This window comes from Copadichromis virginalis, linkage group LG16 (assembly GCF_057382275.1).
Source record: "Copadichromis virginalis isolate Kocher_CV1m ecotype Utaka linkage group LG16, C_Virginalis_male_GT1.1, whole genome shotgun sequence".
In the NCBI taxonomy this organism is placed as follows: domain Eukaryota; kingdom Metazoa; phylum Chordata; class Actinopteri; order Cichliformes; family Cichlidae; genus Copadichromis; species Copadichromis virginalis.
This window is the reverse complement of record NC_140633.1, coordinates 3,187,139-3,209,229: the sequence shown is the minus strand read 5'-3', so window position 1 is coordinate 3,209,229 and position 22,091 is coordinate 3,187,139. Positions and strand designations below refer to the sequence as shown.

At 43.0% G+C, this 22,091-nt stretch overlaps 2 long non-coding RNA genes and 1 pseudogene across 4 annotated transcripts in view; 1 reads left to right on the top strand and 2 right to left on the bottom strand.

The window, feature by feature from the left end:
- The window catches only part of LOC146690078 (uncharacterized), a 67,724-nt gene extending 53,114 nt beyond the window's left edge, over positions 1–14,610 (top strand). Inside the window, exons 2-5 of one of the 2 annotated variants that reach the window (XR_014915606.1) lie at positions 11,761–11,852; positions 12,554–12,711; positions 13,137–13,194; positions 14,141–14,610. This is a non-coding gene — a long non-coding RNA (uncharacterized LOC146690078). Of the gene's footprint in view, positions 1–11,566; positions 11,853–12,553; positions 12,712–13,136; positions 13,195–14,140 lie in introns of those variants that run through there. The other variant, XR_014915605.1, reaches the window with a different exon arrangement.
- LOC146690079 (trace amine-associated receptor 13c-like) lies at positions 8,085–9,306 on the bottom strand (annotated as a pseudogene). Its single transcript, XR_014915598.1, has 2 exons — positions 9,064–9,306; positions 8,085–8,898 (listed from the first exon to the last, which is right to left on the bottom strand). The product of XR_014915598.1 is annotated as a trace amine-associated receptor 13c-like (transcript).
- Positions 14,611–18,281: 3,671 nt separating the features above from the next.
- Positions 18,282–18,713, bottom strand: LOC146690077 (uncharacterized). The gene is made up of 2 exons (XR_014915699.1): positions 18,641–18,713; positions 18,282–18,542 (listed from the first exon to the last, which is right to left on the bottom strand). It is a non-coding gene; the product is annotated as an uncharacterized LOC146690077 (long non-coding RNA).
- Positions 18,714–22,091: the final 3,378 nt, after the last annotated feature.

Sequence of the window (22,091 nt, the reverse complement as noted above, 5' to 3'; positions counted from 1 at the left end):
AGATAAAGAGATGTTGAATATCTCCGTGAACACAGGAGCTAGCTGGTATGCGCAGTCTCTTAGGATACGACCTGGGATGCCATCTGGTCCTGCTGCTTTCCTGGTGTTCACTCTCTTGAAGGCTCTCCTTACTTCATGCTCGGAGATGACGAGCACGTTTCCGGTGCTGGCAGTATCTTCCTGTCTGCAGCCGTTAGCGCCGCTAGCACTAGCATCGTTGGAGTCCTTAGCTGCAGCCTCGAAGCGAGCATAGAAAGTGTTCAGCTCGTCTGCCAGAGTCACGGCCGCGTTCGTCATACCGGTTGTTGGTGCTTTATAGTCCGTTATTGTCCTTACTCCCCGCCACAGGCTCCTAGAGTCACTCTGTTGGAGTTGTGACTCTAGTTTCCTCCCGTAGCGCTGCTTCGCCTCTTTTACCGCCCTCCGCACGTTATATGACGCGGCTTTGTACGGGTCCATGTCCCCCGTCGTGAGTCCCGTGTTGTAGGCAGCGGTGCGGGATCTCAGAGCGTCGCGGATGGTTTTATCCACCCACGGCTTCTGGTTGGGAAACGTTGTGATAGTCTTTGTCTCCACGGTATCATCCGCTAGTTTCCCGATGAATCCCACAACCGCTTCCGTAAACACGTTGACATCATCATCGGAGCTGTTTCTGAACATGCCCCAGTCTGCGTCATCGAGTGCGTCCTGTAACGCGGCCACTGATTGATCCGTCCAGCGCGCGACCTTCCTCTGAACCGGAACTTCCTGTTTCAGCCTTTGTTTGTATTTTGGCATGAGGAAGATGGCGGCGTGATCAGATTTGCCAAACGGAGGGCGGGATTGTGCCTTGTAGCCATCCTTGACCGTAGTGTAGCAGTGGTCCAGTGTCCTTTCACCTCTGGTGGGGCAGGTGATGTGTTGATAAAAGTTCGGCGCTGCGCGTTTGAGGTTGGCGCTATTAAAGTCCCCCGTCACAATAAGCGCAGCGTCCCGGTGTTGTGTCTGGTGCTGTGTGAGTGCCTCATGCAGCTCGCATAAGGCGGTGACCGTGTCCGCTTGTGGTGGAATATAAACGGCACTTATAATGACCGATGTAAATTCCCGAGGTAGATAAAAGGGACGACACATGATGGACAGTAGTTCCAGATTTGGTGTGCAGGAGCGTGTGAGAGGAACAACGTTCGCACTGTTGCACCAGTTGTTGTTCACCATTAAACACACGCCGCCTCCCCTTGACTTCCCCGAGTCCCGTGTCCTGTCCATGCGGTGAACCGAGAAGAACTCGGCCGGCTGGATGGCGTGGTCCGGCACCGCTGGGTTCAGCCATGTCTCGGTGAAGCAGAGGAGATTGCAGTCCCGAATGTCTCTCTGGAACTTTATCCTGGCCCTGAGGTCGTCAAGCTTGTTCTCCAGTGACTGGACGTTGGCGAGCAGGATGCTAGGCAGAGGTGTGCGGTGTGCACGAGCTCTCAGCCTGTTCCTGACGCCGGCTCGCTTCCCTCTAGGCCGCCGCTGCTTCCCTTTGTTCTCCCTCAAGATCTCACTCGGCCAGCTCGGATCCGGAGTTAAAAACTTCGAATTGTGAGTACATTGTATACCAATAGAAACAAGAGTGTCACTGTCATACCTAATGTAACCAATGGTGATGATTTTGCCGATTTAGAAACGCTGAAAACTAACTTAAAAAGCAAAGACAAAGAAAAAGTGGTCGGAGCGGTCGTGACGGCAGCCGACCTCACCGGCGCCATCTTCTTAAATTCTTCAGCTCCCAAACAGACAAAAGACAAAATAAAAACCACCAATAAACAACTTAAACTTAAAAAATCACAAAGAAAGAACAATACAGTATCCACATCTTAACCAAAGAGTAAAACAGTGAAATGTGGATTATTAAATATTAGGTCTCTCTCCTCCAAGTCTCTGTCAGTACATGACTTAATAATTGATCAACAAATCGATTCACTCTGCCTTACAGAAACCTGGTTGAGGCAGGATGATTATGTTAGTTTAAATGAATCAACACCCCCGAGTCATTCTAACTACCAGAAATCTCAAAGCACTGGCCGAGGGGGCGGTGTGGCAGCAATTTTTCACACCAGCCTATTAATCAACCAAAGACCCAGACAGACTTTTAATTCATTTGAAAGCCTGATGCCTCGTCCACCCAAGTTGTAAAACTCAGAAACCAGTCTTACTTGTTATCATCTATCGTCCACCTGGGCCTTACACAGAGTTTCTCTCTGATTTCGCAGACTTTTTATCTAATTTAGTTCTGAGCTCAGATAAAATAATTATTGTGGGTGATTTTAACATCCATGTAGATGCTAAAAATGACAGCCTCAACATGGCATTTAATCTGTTATTAGACTCAATTGGCTTCTCTCAAAATGTAAAAGAACCCACCCACCACTTTAATCACACTCTAGATCTTGTTTTAACATATGGCATAGAAACTGAACATTTAACAGTGTTTCCTGAAAACCCTCTCCTGTCTGATCATTTCCTGATAACATTTACATTTACAATAATTGATTACACAGCGGTGGAGAGTAGACTTTATCAAAGTAGATGTCTTTCTGAAAGCGCTGTAACTAAGTTTAAGAATATAATCCACCCACTGTTATCATCTTCAATGCCCTGTACCAACACAGAGCAGAGCAGCTATCTGAACGCTACCCCAACAGAGGTCGATTATCTTGTTAATAATTTTTACCTCCTCACTACGTACGACTCTGGATACTGTAGCTCCTGTGAAAACTAAGGCCTCAAATCAGAAGTACCTGACTCCGTGGTATAATTCTCAAACACGTAGCCTAAAGCAGATGACTCGTAAGCTGGAGAGGAAATGACGTGTCACAAACTTAGAGGATCATCATTTAGCCTGGAGAAATAGTTTGTTGCTTTATAAGAAAGCCCTCCGCAAAGCCGGAACATCTTACTATTCATCACTGATTGAAGAAAATAAGAACAACCCCAGGTTTCTCTTCAGCTCTGTAGCCAGGCTGACAAACAGTCAGAGCTCTGTTGAGCCAACCATCCCTTTAACGTTAACTAGTAATGACTTCATGAACTTCTTCACAAATAACATTTTTATCATTAGAGAAAAACTTACCAATAATCATCCCACAGATGTAATATTATCTACAGCTACTCTTAGTACCATTGATGTTAAGTTAGACTCTTTCTCTCCAATTGATCTTTCTGAGTTAACTTCAATAATTACTTCCTCCAAACCATCAACGTGTCTTTTAGACCCCATTGTAACGCAAAGTTATTTAAGGGCTAGTTTTATTGCAATGGGAGAGTTTACTGACTGACGCGCAGAAGAAATAGTTCTTTATGCAGCCTAGATGGTGTGAATGACGAGACCAGAGACTGCAATATCTTGTTGAGGAAAAAACAAAAATATATTGAATAAATGGGGGAAAGGGGAGATGGAACAAAATAATTAAAACAACACACAACATAAATAAATGCCCACAATTAATTAATAAATTAATTCTGTGATTTTTTTCTGTGCAAGAGTCCTTTTGTTAAGTGTCCTTTTGGTCCTTTGTTAAAGTTTCTTTTTTAAAGTTTGCTTTTAAGGAATTCCTCCTTAGGGTCCAGCTTCATGTAATGGGGAAATATGTCCGTAATCCAAAGACTGCAAAGTGGGGGAAAAGAGGGGAAAAAAGAATGGCCCATCCGGCTCGCCACTTCAATATGAAGAAGATCAATTCAAGGTGGGAAAAAAAACCCTGACCTGTAGGCCAGAAAAATGTCCATTAGCACAGCGGTCTCCAACCTTTTTTGCACCACGGACCGGTTTATGCCCGACAATATTTTCACGGACCGGCCTTTAAGGTGTCGCGGATAAATACAACAAAATAAAACTAGTACCGGTACCGAAAAAAAGAAGATTTATTCATAACACACGTGAAAAAACCCAGGAAAACCGAGTTAACGATAAAAACGATAACAAAATAACGCTGAAAACCGATAAAAACCCTGAAAACTATACATTTCACACATGAGCCTCAACTCTCTCGGCCCGGTACCAAACGACTCACGGACCGGTACCGGTTCGAGGCCCGGGGGTAGGGGACCACTGCATTAGCACATCAAGTTCAATTCAGTTTACCGGTAAACAAATACATTTTTCTGCAAGTCTATGCAACAATACGAATCATGAATTATCATCATCATCATCAGTCACAAATGTACAACAGTTAAATTATTAATCATCTTGGCTACGTAACTTAATCCATACATTCCAGTAGCGTTCACTACAAACAAATACAGAAACAACATTAAAGAAAAACAACTGTCTAACAGACAGCATAGCCGAATTCAAGGCAACACATAACAATAATCAGTCAATTGCAATTTGTTTCATAGAAAACCCATTTAAGTGCTTAAATAAATAAAAGTGTTAAAAAAAAAACAGTTTTCGAACCGGAGTTCTACTTGCGGTGAGAACGCCGCCGAACAAAGTAATTTTTTAATCGCGGAAACGATCGACTCGTTACTGACAACTAAAAGGTTGCTTTTGGTAGATGTTAAGGACACTTACTGCTGAGGTGATACAATTTTATAGACGAATGGAGGGGAGAAAACGCTTTGTTTTCCAACGCCGTTCTAAACGCCATCAGCTTACAGCCACAGAAGAGGTCGAACCCGAAAGTATCCCTCCACAGCCAGTTTTCATACTTGCCACGACGTGGAAGGAGCAAATCAGGAGAGGGGCCTCAAATCAGCTGACGTGGGTCATGTGACAATGCGTAGGTGATATGGTTACACCATTCCTACAAAACTGCTCAAAGAAATCCTGCCATTAATTAATTCTTCGACCTTAAATATGATCAATCTATCGCTAATAATCAGCTATGTACCACAGGCCTTCAAGCTGGCTGTAGTTAAACCTTTACTCAAAAAGCATCTCTAGACCCAGCAGTCTTAGCTAATTATAGGCCAATCTCCAACCTTCCTTTCATATCAAACATCCTTGAAAGAGTAGTTGTCAAACACCTAACAGATCATCTGCAGAGGAATGGCTTATTTGAAGAGTTTCAGTCAGGTTTCAGAGCTCATCACAGCACAGAAACAGCTTTAGTGAAGGTTACAAATGATCTTCTTATGGCCTCTGACAGTGGACTCATCTCTGTGCTTGTCCTGCTAGACCTCAGTGCAGCGTTCGATACTGTCGACCATAATATCCTATTAGAGCGATTAGAACATGCTGTAGGTATTACAGGTACTGTGCTGCAGTGGTTTGTATCATATCTATCTATTAGACTCCAGTTTGTCATGTAAATGGAGAGTCCTCTTCACACACTGAGGTTAATTATGGAGTTCCACAGGGTTCAGTGCTAGGACCAATTCTGTTTACATTATACATGCTTTCCTTAGGCAGTATCATTAGAAGACATAGCATACATTTACACTGCTATGCAGATGACACCCAGCTCTATCTGTCCATGAAGCCAGATAACACACACCAATGAGTTAAACTGCAGGAATGTCTTAAAGACATAAAGACCTGGATGGCCGCTAACTTTCTGCTTCTTAATTCAGATCAAACTGAGGTTATTGTACTCGGCCCTGAAAAGCTTAGAAATATGGTATCTAAGCAGATTCTTACTCTGGATGGCATTACCTTGGCCTCCAGTAACACTGTGAGGAACCTTGGAGTCATTTTTGACCAGGACATGTCCTTCAACGCATATATTAAACAAATATGTAAGACTGCTTTCTTCCATTTGTGCAACATCTCTAAAATATCCTGTCTCTTAGTGACGCTGAAAAACTAGTTCATGCATTTATTACTTCCAGGCTGGACGACTGTAATTCATTATTATCAGGATGTCCTAAAAACTCACTGAAAAGCCTTCAGTTAATTCAAAATCCTGCTCCTCACATACAAGGTCTTACATAATCAGGCCCCATCTTATCTTAATGACCTTATTGTACTATATCACTCTATTAGAGCACTTCGCTCTCGCTCTGCAGGCCTACTTGTTGTTCCTAGAGTATTTAAATAGACGTAGGCTGCCGGGGATTCCCATGACGCATTGAGTTTTTCCTTTCCAGTCACCTTTCTCACTCACTATGTATTAATAGATCTCTTTGCATTGAATCATACCTGTTATTAATCTGTGTCTCTCTTCCACAGCATGTCTTTATCCTGTCTTCCTTCTCTCACCCCAACCAATCACAGCAGATGGCCCCGCCCCTCCCTGAGCCTGGTTCTGCTGGAGGTTTTTTCCTGTTAAAAGGGAGTTTTTCCTTCCAACTGTCGCCAAAGTGCTTGCTCATAGGGGGCAGTGTTGGTCAAGTTACTTGAAAAAAGTAATCAGTAACTAATTACTGATTACCTCCCCCAAAAAGTAATCCCGTTACTTTACTGATTACTTATTTTCAAAAGTAATTAATTACTTAGTTACTTAGTTACTTTTTAAAAACACGATTTACAACCTGAAGAGGTGATAAAGTGATAGATCTTTCAGCCCAATTCTACTTTTTCTGCATAATCCATCATACAAAATGTAATCAAATGGAAAAGTCTCTTTTTTTTAACTTGTTTTATCAGTTTTAATCTTTTAACTTTATGCATCAAGCAAAAATTTAATTATATGCAACATTCTCTGACTTGAATAAATTAGTTTAACATTTAAACCTATTTTCTACACATTCCAGCACATAAAATAAAATATTTTTTGTGTTTACACTCACTCTTTCAAATAGATGCAAGTAAAACACAGCAGAAAATAAATAAAGTCAAAGACTCAGCGGTCCTGTTGCTCTATTTTCACCTGTAAAGCAGGACTGGCGTAGGCGGAGGTTTACCCTGGTGCAGGTGTGCCGCGGTCAGTTGAAGAATCCACGAGTTTCTCTGTGAATTTCCCATTATGTCGTTGCGCACTCAGTGCTTGCTTGGAAGTTTAGGGGGGGTTTTCGCTGTAAAAAGAAGTTTTCTTCCCATGCACGTTGGACGCTAATGTTTTTGTCACTTTTTATGGAATCAAACTCAAAATAAGGTCAGTACTTCCACGCTTTAAACGCTGCACGCTCATACTCTCTCCCACAATCGATATGTGATCCATTGTTGATCTGCACACAGCTGTTGTCACTAACGGCGCACTCGCTTACGTCACTGTCGTGAGACATTCTCGCAAAAAATCACGGTTTTAGTAATGCAGTGAGGCAGCATTCCTACGGGAAAGTAACGGTAATCTAATTACCGTTTTTGCAATAGTAATCCCTTACTTTACTCGTTACTTGAAAAAAGTAATCAGATTACAGTAACGCGTTACAAGTAACGCATTACTGCCCATCTCTGATAGGGGGTCATGTGATTGTTGGGTTTTTCTCTGTATCTATTATTGTAGGGTCTACTGTACAATATAAAGTGTCTTGAGGTGACTGCTGTTGTGATTTGGTGCTATATAAATAAAACTGAATTGAATGTCTGCCACGGATGTGTATAGGCACTGCTAATGTTAGCATGAACAGATAAGTCCTGCAAGCTTGGAAGTTGTAGTGGGCTGAGCTAACTCTTGTCCCACCTGTTTATATTTCGTTATGGGAGCTGGAGTGGGCAAGTTATTTGCTTGGAGGTCTATCTTTTTGCTTTTCACTGTCAGACACAACGCAGCAACACACTACTTATATGTGCATACATTTTTTTCTACGGTGACTACAAAAAATAGTGCACAGTAAAAGAGTAAAAATGTGTTAACTACACATTAATTAAACATTTTGTGCTTTGGGCAAACAAGTGAAAATGAACAGTACTCTATGTTTGTTAGCCTAACATAAAAATGTAAAGACATACTACATATGCACTACAAAGGCTTTTTTCCACTCTGTTCACATTACTTCATCTATTATTTAAAGAATCATCAACAAGAAAAAATGCAGCTGTCATTGTAAAGGACTTCGGCTTTGGGTCTTTTCAAAACATATAAGAAAACCAATGAGTACTTTATTAGTTGTGAGTAGTTTATTTATTTGTGTGTGTGTTTGTGTGCGCGCGCGCGTGCATGTGTGTGTGTGTGTGTGTGCGCATGTGTGTGTGTGTGTGTTTGTTTGTGTGTGATGAAGAGTTTCAAAATCTTGGTCTAACGCATGGTGACTTTAGAAGAGTCAGGCTGCAGTATCTGAAGAGTAACAATGACTTTTATAGATTTTCTGAACCAGGGGTAGAAAAAGACATATATAATGGGGTTCAGACATGAGTTAAATTAGGCTAAGCATAGAACAAATGTCAGTGATGAAGCACTTGGCAAGCTGTCTTGGCCTGTGAGAGCCACACAGTAATATGGACACATACATATAAGAAACACAACAACAACAATACCAAGAGTCCAGGCTGCTTTCAGCTCCGATTTCTTTGCAGTTACTGTTACTGATCGCTGGTGAGTGACTGCAAGCTGAGACCTCATGGCACGAGCCTGAGACACAGCCACCACAAACACTCTCAGATACAAAACTACAATCACAGTAAAGGGAACAATAAAGGAAAAAGTAACATCAACAAGTCCTGCGATGTAATTAATGACAAAGACACACTCTCCAATGCAAGAGTTATACCTGCCTGGTTGCTCCAGGTTATCCATCAGAATCAGACTTTGAAAGATGACAGAACAGATCCAACACAAACAGACAACAATTTTAACTCTTTGTTGTGTGATCTTGGTGGAGTAATGCAGAGGGTAACAAATAGCCAAATATCGATCAACAAATATGATCACCATGGTTCCTATGGAGGCCGAGGTGATGACATATGCTAGGTATTGATACAGAGTGCACATGATGTCACCGAGGAACCAGCAGCCATCTATCAGCACAATTTGGAAGAACAAGAGGAGGCCCACACAGAAATCAGCGACAGCCAGAGAAAGGAGCAGGAGGTTGGTGGGGCTGTGGAGCTGCCTGAATAGGGAGAGAAAACACAATATTTTATATTTAGCTTGCTCTATCAAGTGCTATTCAAATTTAAGTATATAGTGCAGAGGCTTAAAAAGAAAAGAAATACTATCTGTGAAAAGAAATGTCTTTCTTACTGCTTGAGATCAATTCAGTTTGATATCTTTCTACCTGAAATGTGAGACGGAGATGATGACCAACAGGTTAAGAATCACAGTAAGCAGAGAAATGAAGGACAGCAAAATATAAGTCAGCATGATCTCAAAGTGTGGACGCCTGGGCCTCATGCAGGAGGTGTTAAAGAGTTGTTGAAAGCAGAGTTCAGTTTCCTCCATCACTGCTGGAAGAACGGCAAACTGAACTAAAATGTGTCTGTCGTCTTTATATTCATCCTCCCCTCCTTCTTCCACACCTCTGTTGTTGTTGCTGGTGTGGTTTTTCTATTCCTGTAATATACTGTGTGACAGCATACTGTCACCTCATAGTAAAACAGTTCTCAATTTCTGGTCCACTGGGGCTTTTCTGTGGTGCTTTTCCCCCCCACGTGTTCTTACTTACTTCCATAGTCCAGTGATATGAATATTAGGTGAGTACCATTGAGTGGACGATGGCAAACTGTCATTTATCCTGAAAGGGAAGGCTGAGTGGTTAAGGCTTGACAGTTGGACCTAATCGGCTCCCTTGACCTGCTCTGAAGGTCCTCTGAGAGCTGGAAGGTCACTGCAACCAGGGTGACAAAGCCCTAAAACTGGCTAAGAAGTTATAATGTGCTGCCTCTCTGTTTGCTTTGTGAGGGTTCAGAGGAGATTCGGGAGTTTACAATACGGCTGCCCCTCCCCGAGCCTAGTTCTACTGGAGGTTTTTTCGAATTAAATTGAGTTTTTTCTTCCCATTGTAGGCACGTGCTTGCACATAGGTGTTTGTGTGATTGGTGGGCCTTATGTGTATCGTTATAGGGTCTTTATCTTGAAAGTCAAGAAGGCTCAGCAGCGGCTGTAATACGTGAGGAGGCAGAGGAAATTCTGCATGTCGGCCAAAATCCTCAGCAGGTTCTACAGCTGTATTGTGGAGCCCACACTGACCAGCTGCATCACTGCATGGTACAGCAGCACTACTGACATTGACCGCAAATGCCTGCAGAGAGTCATAACAACTGCAGAGAAGATCACCAGAAGTACGCTGCCCTCTCTCCAGAGCATCTACCATTGCAGAGTCCAGAGGAGAGCTGCCTCCACCCTCAAAGACCCCACACACCCCAACATGGACTGTTCCAACACGTTCTCACTCCCAACTCGTCAAACGTGTGACGCATGGTCAGGCTCCCTCTGCTGCACTTATGAACGCGCAGGTACCCCCCTCGCGTCGGGAATTGACGTGAAGGGTCCTCCGATTGAAGAGATTGCCGCGGAAGTGCCTGTTGTCGGTATATTTAGACATTTTCCAAATCACATTGTAGTGACGTATACAGAACACAATAAATTATATAATGTAAACAACTACCTGAAAAACAGGTAGAACAATACTTTTGTATCGTTTGTTGCATTTATGGAGGGAGTGATGTATGCTGGGTAATGGCACAGCTAGCTACTGGGTGACTTTATTCACCCGCTTCGGCTGTTATCAGTCCATACAATGGGCGTTATTAGCACAAATCAGTCCCATAGATATGGGCCATCTCCTGCTAGATTGTTCAGAAGGTTGTTCTCATCCATCCAGATGGAGGATCACTAACAGGAGCGTGGAAGACTCCAGAATCCACTCTGGCTGCAATCCGGTGGATATGCAGTGGGTACAGGTAAGACCATTTAAACGGACAGCATTTATAGACTGACTATTAAAAGTCAGCGAGTGTCAGTAATGTTAATGTGGTTATGTTAGTAATACACAGAGTGCTAATATAACAGCTTTAAGATGCATTTGTAGATATTATTACGTGTTTTACCGTCTTTATGGTGCTAGCTTAAAGTTACGGTGTAAACGTTAGCTTATATTGGAGGAAAGCTGTTACTAGTTAAACGATGTTAGCACAGAAATATTAGCTTCTGTCATGACTGATGAAGTTACTAGTTAATAAAGTTTCCAGTAAAGTGTTTAATCGCAGCCACAGACTGACAGCAAATATCTCGATTAGCTTCAGTGCATCTATAATAAATATGTGCAAGGTTCAGTGCTTCGTTTAAACTGTATGATACTTATACTGACCCAGGGTCAGTGTAAAATACAATCCTAGCTGTGTGAACAAAGCCTGGCTCCTTTAATCCTGCATGACAAACCTCAGGATGCAGGTTATTATTACTCTTTCCTGCTGGCACACCTGTCACACCTGAGAGTCAGCTAGAAACGTACAGTGACGTGGACATCATGCAAAGACTGCCAGACTCTGTAATACTGCAAATGATCAGTGACTCAGGTTATCACTGAACTTTAAACGGCACCTCTGTGTCTCTGTGTGCTGAACATCTAGGATTGAGTCAGGCTGCATTGACTGTGGGACTTTAATGTTTTAAAAGCAGGTTGAAGACGGCTCAGAAACATTTGAAGATTAAAATTCAGCATTATGGCTGCTGGTGGTTTGTAAAGCCTCTACTCAGCTGTATTTTTGTTACTAATTCATGTTTGTTGTTGTTTAACACAGATTTCAGAAGAGCAAAGATGCTTAATAGTTTAACTAGATTTCATTTGTCAGTGTGGGACTGCTGAGTCACCTGAAGAACTCATTTCATTCATTCTCCACATGATGTTCATTTACAGAAATGTTTCACAGGAACTGATTCCTCCCAAAGGGTGAACTAGTGTGTTTCCATAGATTACCTCTGTATGAATGTACTTTTAAATGAAGGCAAGTGTTTGTCCTTTTTTGTTCCTCAGGTACAGTACGTGATATCAAGGGCAGGCGGTCAACACTGGGGGTAGACAAGAAGCAGACGTACTTCCAAGAGGGAGCTGCAGTGAGGTCAGAGGTCAGAATCTGAAACAGCTCAGGTTTATATTTTAGAGGTTATAAAAAATCAAAATGTATTTATGAAGAAACCTTTAAATAATAGTCATAATTCTGATTATTATAAGAAATATCAAACATGTAAGTGGATTTTCTGTTACACATATTGTGTTAGACCTGCAATAAACTGGCAGCCTGTCTTTGTCCTGTATCAGCTGGGATAGGCTTCATCCTCCCGCGACCCTGAATTGGATACATTGTATTCCAATTATGTAATCTGATCATTTACAAACTCAAGGTATCTAATCAAAATGTAAGTAATAATTATAAAATGGGAAAGCAGAAATAAGTGTGACATGAATGTAAATGTGTGAGCTGACATAGAGGACAGCTACATGTAGTCTGAAAAACCTTTGTTGTCAAGTTTGCAGGTATATCAGCACGAGACATTCTTACATAGAAGAGACGTTAAAGTCTCTAACTCAGTGAAGCATTATTGGTCCCATCTGTTTGGATAAATATAGTAAGTTGATGTTTGTCCATTTATTGACACATTTTCTTAAGTGCTTATCCAGCTCAGGATCACAGTGGAGCTGCAGCTGGATATGTTCACTAAATAAACCTTACAAAAGTTAACAATAAACCTGCATCCATGTACGTTGTTGTCCACAGGATGTGGAACATGTTAATAAATGTTTGTGTTTATGCCTGTGTCTTTCACAGGAGGCGCTGGAAGGTTTCCCTAATAGTTCCTGGTGAATCAAAGCAGAACCATAAAGGTTGCTGGACTGCATGATGGCCTTACCCCTGAGCAGTCATCCTGTTAAAGGAGGAACCAGTTAGAAGCTGTTTTCAAAGTAGCTGAGCAGATTTCATCTCAAGTAAGCAATTAACTGTTTGTTCATCTGTTCTGCCACTTAAAGAGCATTTAAGGACGTCTTTTGAGTGTCCAGTTGAATTAATTCTACTGGCTCTCATGGTCATTTGTTATTATAGACATATTTTTCATGTTCATCCAGCTATTTAGTAAATTCTATCTATTTAGTAATATCCGTCAGCTATAAAATGTAATATAAATATAAAAATATCTAAATATCTCCTGTCTTTTATGTTTTAATGATGTAAGTCTGTTATCGTGTTACATTAGCATTCCTCACATATCAATGAGATGCTGTACAGTACAATCCTACTGACACAGCAGAGGGATAACGACGGCTATTCAACATCGTTACACGACACATTCGAGCTGCATGACGCAGACAAAGTGGCTAAATCATCTTTTTGTGGTTTATTGTCTTCAAACCAGCAGACAAAGCCGATTGCAGAAGATGTCAGAGAAGAACTTCAGGCCGTGGACTGAAAAGGTATTTTTTTCTTGTTATCAAAAGACATTTGGAGAGGCAGCTTCTACAACTGGTTGCGCTAAAGTAAAGCTTACAGTCTAAGAAATCACAGTGTTGATATTCAGCGCAAAGAGAAAAGCTCACTTGTTTGAATTTATTTACAATCATAGTTTTATAAATTGTGACTGTAAACAGCTTTTACAGCTGTGATATTGTTTGACACTCGATATCAGGTGATGGGTTTAATTTAAAGGTTTCTGTGTCCCAATGAGCCATTTACACTGACCAGTGTCAGTTTAACTGTAACACATTCATTATTTAGATTCAACAAAGAAATAACTGAATGTAAAAATGGCAGCCCTCAGGCAGGTTTATAGAGATACATGCATGCATTATAAAATTTATGTATCCCAGATAATTGTTATTCATCTAGTCATGGCAGACCTACCTCTTCCTCCCAAGTTAACTGCAACCCAAAAGAACAAGTGGGGCTATTTACACACTCACAACCAGTGTGGGGTAAAAAGAGCCACCAAAAAGCTGTCAGCCACAGATGTGCTAGAAGAGTTAGAAACTCTACTTATGGAGAAACTTTCTAAGTCTAACAGGGGACAGGTACTCCTGCCCAAATAACATGATATAACCCCACATACAGCCCAGCCATAAAGTGAACCAAGTCATTTAGTTAAAGACAGCATGGGACCAAATGCATGTAACCAGCCTGCACCAACCTGACATTTCTTCCTCCTGAATTAAATGAATGGATGGATGAAAGTTAAATGACTACAAACCTAAAGTCACTAGTTCCCACACTGGAGCTCCCTGACACTGTGTGTTAACCGTATTTAGCTTGTATCAACAGTTGTAACAGGCTAAGCCACCTGAGACACTGCATTGAATGATTGTTCCTGTCTTAATGGTTTCAGCTGACTGGTTTCAGCTCAGATGTTCTGCTTTTTCCTTTCAGTAGATCAAAGCAGCTCCTTCTGCTTCCAATTTAGAAGAAGAAGAAGAAGAAGGCGAAGGCTTCAGCGAAGTGGCGTTCATGGTCTCAGTGAACAGTCACGGTCACACACTGCATGTGGTTTTAAAAGCAACATGTCTGTTCACCACAACACTGGAGATGTGTAATATTAGTGCAGCTACGGTTTGTTCTTGAACATCAGTTCTGTTTTCTACTTTGATCACTTAGACCAAAAAAGTGTTGTTTTCAGATTCTTTCTTTTACATCTATAAAGCACCTGCTCATTTTTTATTACAATTAGTTTCACATAAATGTTAGTGTTTCCTTTATGATCTTTTAATGCTTACACTACACTGTACATGTCTACATTAGAGACATTTCTGTTTCCTGTTTCTGTTGACTCAGAGTTGTGAAATGTTCTTTTATTTGATGCACAATATGAAGCTCATAATTTTCTTACAAATAAAACTCTAATGACAAACATGAACAGCTGTGCTTATTTCTGAGACATGAGTTTTTGAATGTGTTCATATTTAGACAGTGTGCATCTGTCTGCTGAAACTGTGATGTGAACCTGAGGTGATGGTCAACAGAAGGCAAATATATATCAATATAAAACAATATTGAAGTAATGTCTTTACCCTCTGCAGCGTGTGCACGCAATCACCTTATTTACTGTAGTAAACGTGCACCGCTAGCTCACGTGACTGACTGTCTCCATGGTTACATCGTATATTATTAGCTATGTAAACAGCTTCCAAAGATACCGCCATAGCTCTCTGCAGCTGTAACACTTAAACACTTTGCAAGTCATTTCACGTGTTTGATAGTTATGAAGACAGAATATGTTTTTAAGGTCATGCTAGGCGGTTGCTATGGTGGTTGCTGTGGACTTGGGTGGACCGCGTCCGATTCCTGTTATTAGCTGTCCGCCGTAGGAAGGCTGCGTTCCATTTACAAGTAGTGACAGTCTGCCGCAACTCTAACTCAAACCCCGCTTTGTTCTTTAATTATAGGCCTTTTATAGCCGTTCATGACACGCACACACACACATAAAGCACTTTGCCTCACCATGAGAATGCAAGTTTACCTAACCTAACCTTAAAGTATCTGATAGAGGATAGAAAAATGAAGCAACCAGAGATTTAATGATGAAGACTCTGGGTTCTGTAGTTCACGTTTTACAGTCCTGAATGACTCTTTGCATATGATTTATTGAAGAGGAGTTTAGAATGCACTTTACATTTAGACTGTTGCTGTTTCATTTTTTACATTGTTGCCGTGTTATGTCATGAATAAGGTTCACCTGCTGGGGGTTTGATGGATCAGCTGGACAATACAGTCAAAGACAGACTTCATTCATCATATGCAAGAATCCTAGTTGGATTTTTGTTGTCACTCATGTTTTTGAACCAAATATTGAAAACAATTCTGACAGACTGGATACCTGGTCAGGTGTACATTACCTTGTACTCAAGCATCCCAGGACAGAGCCCTGCCCCACCATGAGCCTGGGGGGGATACGTGGTTATTAATATAAAAGGACCGATACTGAATATGAATATTTCATGAAAATTGAATTATAATACAAATTAGTAATAAGGGTTTCTCTGCGCCCTTCTCCACCCCATACTCAAAGAGCTGCGGGCAGAGAGGGTGACAGGCGAGGATGGCACTGAAGAGAAGATGCTGGGTTTCTGGAGTCTCCTGGTCCTGTCAGTATTAGTAGGATGCATCTGCTGTGTCTTCTCGTGGATGCTCACCTACCTTGACTCGTTCCAGCCTGGTATGGATTTCCCAACACTGCGGACAGTGGCCCACATCAGAGACGTTTAATATTGATTACATATGTCTGAATTGCTAACCCTAACCCTAACCCTAGCTCAACAGACCACAATGCCCTGGACTGTCAGTATTATTACATGCTGTGAACATAAGTACCTTTGATCACAGTTTATGTTGTAAAAGAGAAGGAATATTGGAAAGAAAGATCAACATTGTGATATTATTTCTTCCAAACTGAGCAGAAACATGCTTGTCAGACTCTCACAGCAAAGGATCAGACTCACTGTGCATGACAGCTCGGGCTGTGTTTAATCTTTGATTAAACACAGCCCGAGCTGACTGATTGTCAGTTGTTTAGTGCTTCTGTACAGTTAAGGTCACGTCTCTATTTCAGAATAATTAATATGCAGAAAACACTAAAAGTTGATTGTCTTCCAATATTCTAGCATAATTAAAAAACTTTGACTTTGTAAGTACATATTATTAGTCCTAATGCCAGCATGATTCTTCATAACTCCTGCTTTGAAATACTGAACTTTAAAATGTACCTGATGAAAGATCATTTACAGTGGCACTCTGTCAGGATCATTCTGACTGTAAGATCACTGTATTAATCTGAATCCTTCTGAAATGTGCTGTGAATGAATGCTGATGCAACTCACTGTGGGAAAGCTGTTAATAAAATGAATCTGTGACACATGCAACACATTCACAGAGGAAGAGGACACAAAGGGAGGACACGCAGAGGCTGTGTTGAAGTCAGAAATCCAAATCTTTATTAAAAAACAGGCGGCGGTAACAAACAGGAAGACAAGCAGTCCATCAAACAGTCTACAGGGTCAAACATACAGAGAATTCAAACAGCAGTAAAAAATAACCGGACACTGAAAAACTTAAAGCAATGTGTGACGCAATAAAAGGAAGCAGCGCAGTATATTCACTGAATTATCATCAATTACAAAAGAGAAAAACGACGATTTCTAAGGATCATTTTCTTAAATGCAGTTAGAGTGTGGCTGGTAAAGATGGAAACATACAGCATGTAAACTGTGTGAGTTTGTGAACTTTGTTAGTAACAAATGAGGTAAAAAAAACAAAACAGACAAAACACAGAAAGAGGCTCTCAGTATTAATAATTAGAAAGAAACATTCTGGTCGTGGATTTTTACAGTCTCAGTTGCACTCGCTGTCATCATTATAATCATCATGACCAATGGCGAGGTCCTGAGGTGGGCGGGGCTGTCTCTGGTGATGTCACCATGAAGGAACAGCATCTGGCACGTGTTGCTGAAACATTACAAAAACAGCAAAAACATCTCCCTTTGATTCTATTTCTCCATTCCTGCTGAACATCAGGCAACAAATATCTCAATAAATCACAGTAAAATGTAAAGCACATATTTTCTCTGCTTTGTCTAACCTCTGCAGAGCCTCTGTCAAGAAAAACATAACTGTAAGCATAAAACAAATATACATTTCATAACACGTCACTGGACAAACCTCGGTCAGCTGATTTCCTCTGTGCAGTGGAGACGAGCATCAGTCAGCAAGTCAAGGTGGTGAGATGGACTGGTGTCCTTTGTGACTCTGCTGGTTCTTCTGAGGAAACACCACCGTCTCTCCACACCGTCACCATCTGTGAGCACAAACTGCTGCTCTGCCAGCATGTAGGAATCACATATCACACACAGGGGTGAAGAAACATCAGAGCTCAACTTTGGATACTTTAGATCTAAACAGATCAAAGTAGCTCTTAGTTTCAGCAATCAGTGAGCAGAAAAACATGATACCAAACTGATTCTGTATGAATACAATATGGTATTTTCAATACAGGTGTCAAATTAATTTATTAAAACTAATACAGGTATATGTATTTTTTTTTTTTTGATAAATTAGTTTGCTAAATTATAAGAATATATTTTTATTATTTTTTTCATTTAACAATTGCAACTGAAAGAAATTAAATATTGAACAAAAATATATTGTCACATTCTGAGCATGCTCAGCATGCTGACAGACTTGAAGTTGCTACAGATTTTAAGAAGTGATAATTACAGGGAAGAAACTTCTCTTTTTCATCCGTTTAATCAAACATTTGATGCCTCAGCTGTCTCAGTCTATAGCGTTCTGCAACTACAACTAACCTGAGGCTTGGATTTGGCTGCAGGTGCCCCTGTACATCCTTCTCAGCAGCACACATGCGAGTACCATTTAATCCCACTTCTTCCTGAGCTTTGCTTCATCACAAGACCAAAGGTGGCGTCCCGTGTCACAGTCTTATCATCATCCAGAAGAAACATTTGAAGAAACATCATGGAGAAGAAACATTTACATCCTGGTTTTGTTTTCTGAACCTGCAAAAAGACTGAGGACAACAAAGCCCAGAGAACACGAGATACACAACATCCAACATTCAGACTCAATGAACAGCACCAGGTTGGTTCAGTTATAGTAGATATGAGCATACTTCACATTACTGGGTATGAATAATAATCAAGAGACAAACTTTGAAGATGCAGAGCATGATGTCCCATCATCAGACTGTAAACAAACATCCACCAGGCTTCTTTGTTGGCAGAGGTGATGATTCTCCTATCAGGGATCAGTAGCGTGTATTAACCTGTGGTATAAGCAGCAGTCACTGAAATATTACTGTTTCAGATAAGAAATCTAGCACATAAAAGCCAGGGTGGGAGGGATCTCTGCAAACTGACTTACCTCTGCAAGTGTGAAGCTCAACAAAAATCTGACTCTCCAGTCACAGACAAACAAAAACTCCAGCTGGGAGATAGAAAACTGTCTGGGTCCTGCTGGATGTTGCTGGGCAGAGTCCCACATTAGCAGAGTGCTTCTTGGTCCCACTGACCCATGTGGACAGCGACTGTGGAGAACTGTTCTGGAAAACAGAGAAGAGAATTAAAATAACAAAAAGCCAAACAGGATTTCCACAAAGACTCTCTTGGAATCAGCAATCAAAAAAATCACTGGTTCATATTTCAATTAAATATGAACAGGTTCCTCAAATGTACGCAGTTCAGATCTGATTTAATTTAATTTCCTTCACACAGCACATTTGTCCAGGCTGACAGGAAAACATAGAACTAATCTCAGGTAACATGACTCAGAGTAGAGATTCAGTAAGAAAGATTGAGGCTCTAATATTATTACCACACAATCCAAGGACACACCAACAGCTCAGATTTGTAGAACTATTTAAACAAATGTCTTCTGAATATTTAATTCAGGTTCACAGTGGGAGGGTGTGTGTGTGTGTGTGTGTGTGTGTGTGGGGGGGGGGTGTCGTGGAATTTTTTAAATAAAGTCTGCAACACAGAAAGAGCTGTGATCAAGCTATTTATTACTGCGCCAACACACATCAAACATCACAGTTCAGTCATGTCAGCGCTGCCACAGAAGTGGTGCTCCTCCTCCTTTATGCATTCCAAGGAAGAGGGAGGAAGTTACAAACTGATCCTACCACACTTCACGTGTCTCGCTATGAAACCTAACGGATCAATGGTTATGCTGTTTTGTGCCCTTGGCCTTATCAGCACCTGTAAAGGGAGTTGTTTTCTCAAACTGTCACGGCGAGTGAGGTGAGCCGTGTGGAGGCAATGAAGGAGGATCCAAACGCAGGCAGTCGTGAAGGTGTGAAGGTGGTTTATTGAGCATGAAAGTAAATACAAACGGCAAAGGGAGCTATGACTAACTAGACTGGGAACAAACTAACTACAGAACACGAACCTGAACATGAGCAGAAACACTTAGCGGTTGACAGCAGGGAAACACACAGATGACGCAGGGTGGAATACACAGACGGACCAGCAACTACAATGACGGCAGACATGACTTAAATACACGGAGAATCACAGGGGAATTACACACAGGTGGTGGACACAGCTGGGAATGATCACAAGACGAGACAAAGGTAAAACTGAACACACTCACATGAGACGCAGACCATCACAATAAAACAGGAACAAGAAACCATCACACTAAGACACAAACTCGACAGAGAGACAGACAGACAATGGCACATGGAGCTAGACAAATACTAAGCAGACACAACCGAAGAACAAATCCTAAACACCACAGAAACATGAAACTCAAATAATAAACATCATCATCATCAACACTACAAGAGAACAAGAAAACAATCCCTGATGCAAACTAAAACATAATAAAACTCAAACTACTGGGTCCAATGGACCCAGAACCGTGACAGTACCCCCCCCCTCAAAGGGCTGGCTCCCGACAGCCCCAAACAAAAAAGCACAAAGCACCAAGCCAGGGCGGGCGGAGGGGGTCCAGGAAGGAGGGTCTGAAACAAAAACAAGGAGCACAAGAGACCAGAATAAACCAAAAACAGGCCAACACAAAACAAGACCATACACGAGTCCACAGTAAAGTCCGGGGGCCGACAACACAAGAGCCGAAACAGTTCAGGGGGCCGACCCTGCACACAGCAACGGCGGCGACAGGCAAACAGTTCTGGAGGCCGACCGTGCGTGCAGCAACGGCGGCGAGGAAGCAGGTCCGGGGGCCGACCGTGCGGACGGCAACGGTGGCGCGAATACAGTTCTGGAGGCCGACCGCGCACACGGCAACGGCGGGCAAACAGTTCCGGAGGCCGACCATGTGGAAGGCAGTGGCGGCCACCGAGCAGGTCCGGAGGACGGCCGCGATGCCGGAGGACGGCCGTGATGCCAGCGGCGGCGACGAACACCTTCCGGAGGCCGTCCCCGAAGGCCATGATGCCATCTCAGAGGCCCGGAAAACGGCCGGCAGAGGCGAGGCGGAACGGGTCGAGCTGGCACCGACGGCGGCGTGGCAACCACAGGACCAGACGAGGCGGGACCAGACGAGGCGGGACCAGACGAGGACGAAGCAGAGGCTGGACCAGACGAGGACGAAGCAGTGGCTGGACCAGGCGAAGATGATGAAGACACGGAGGCTGGACCAGGCGAAGATGATGAAGACGGCAGCGGGACGGCTGCGGAACCTGACGGCAGCGGGACGGCTGCGGAACCTGACGGCGGTGATGCTGCAGAAGGTGATGTGGAGATGTGCTGGCTGGGTCCTCCAGGACCACCAGCAGATGTGAGGATGTGCTGGGTGGGCTCCACGGGCCCTCCAGCAGACGAGGCTTGAGGCTGGCTGGGTTCTCCTAAACCCCCAGCAGACGACACTTGAGGCTGGACGGGCTCCTCAGGCCCTCCAGGGAAAGCAGTCTCTGAAGCAGCAGGTACGGAGACCTCTGCCAGTGTGGACACTGGCTGGGACTGAGCAGCACCGTGGCTAGACTCAGGCAGCAACAGTGGGATACAGTCCTCAGAGGGCTGGAAGTGTTCCCCAATACACTCAGCAGAGGACTGAGGCGGACGGGTGAACTCACTTGAGCTCTCAGGGGGTGCTGAGAGCCGAGACTGTTCAGGTGAGTTCTCCGGTGAGGCTGCTGGTGCTGGTGTCTTGACCTCTAGGGGTCCAGAGTTTGCTGGTGACTGACACCCAGCCTCTGGGGAGGCCCTAGAGGGAGCAACTGCCTCTGAGATGGCCAGCTTAAATGAACCAGCAAAAGTTTGTGTGGAGTGTGTTCCCTGCTTGTAATGAGGCTGTGAGGATAAAGGCTGGGTAAATGAGTGGACAGGCTGCTGAACTGGTGGCAACTGAGCTACAGGTAGCAAAGTAGTAACAGGTGGTGGAGTGGCTGGCTGAACTGATAAGGCTGATGACTCTCTTGCCAACTGAGCTATTGACTGGGCTATGGACTGTAACATGGTGTCTACTGGGTCTGACTGTGACTGTGATGGAGGTGATGAGTGAGTGGCTGACTGAGTTAGCGACTGCTGGGAAGCTAACCGAGCTACCGGCTGAGCAGCTGACTCAACGAACACAGCCCCGGTATAAACAGTCATATGAACTGGTGAAACAGACAGAGCGTCTTTTCCACTCACCACAGCCGGCAGTTCTGAAGTCCTATTCTCCAGCTGTGGGGCGACGGGCCGACGGCGCGATCGTCGCTTCCTCCCGGGCAAAACCTCCGGCGGGCCGGGCAAAACCTCCGGCGGGCCGGGCAAAACCTCCGGCGGGCCGGGCAAAACCTCCGGCGTCCGGCTGGGTTGGGAAGCGATAGCGGCTGGTGGGTGTAGGTGAAGTTCGTGAAGGATGA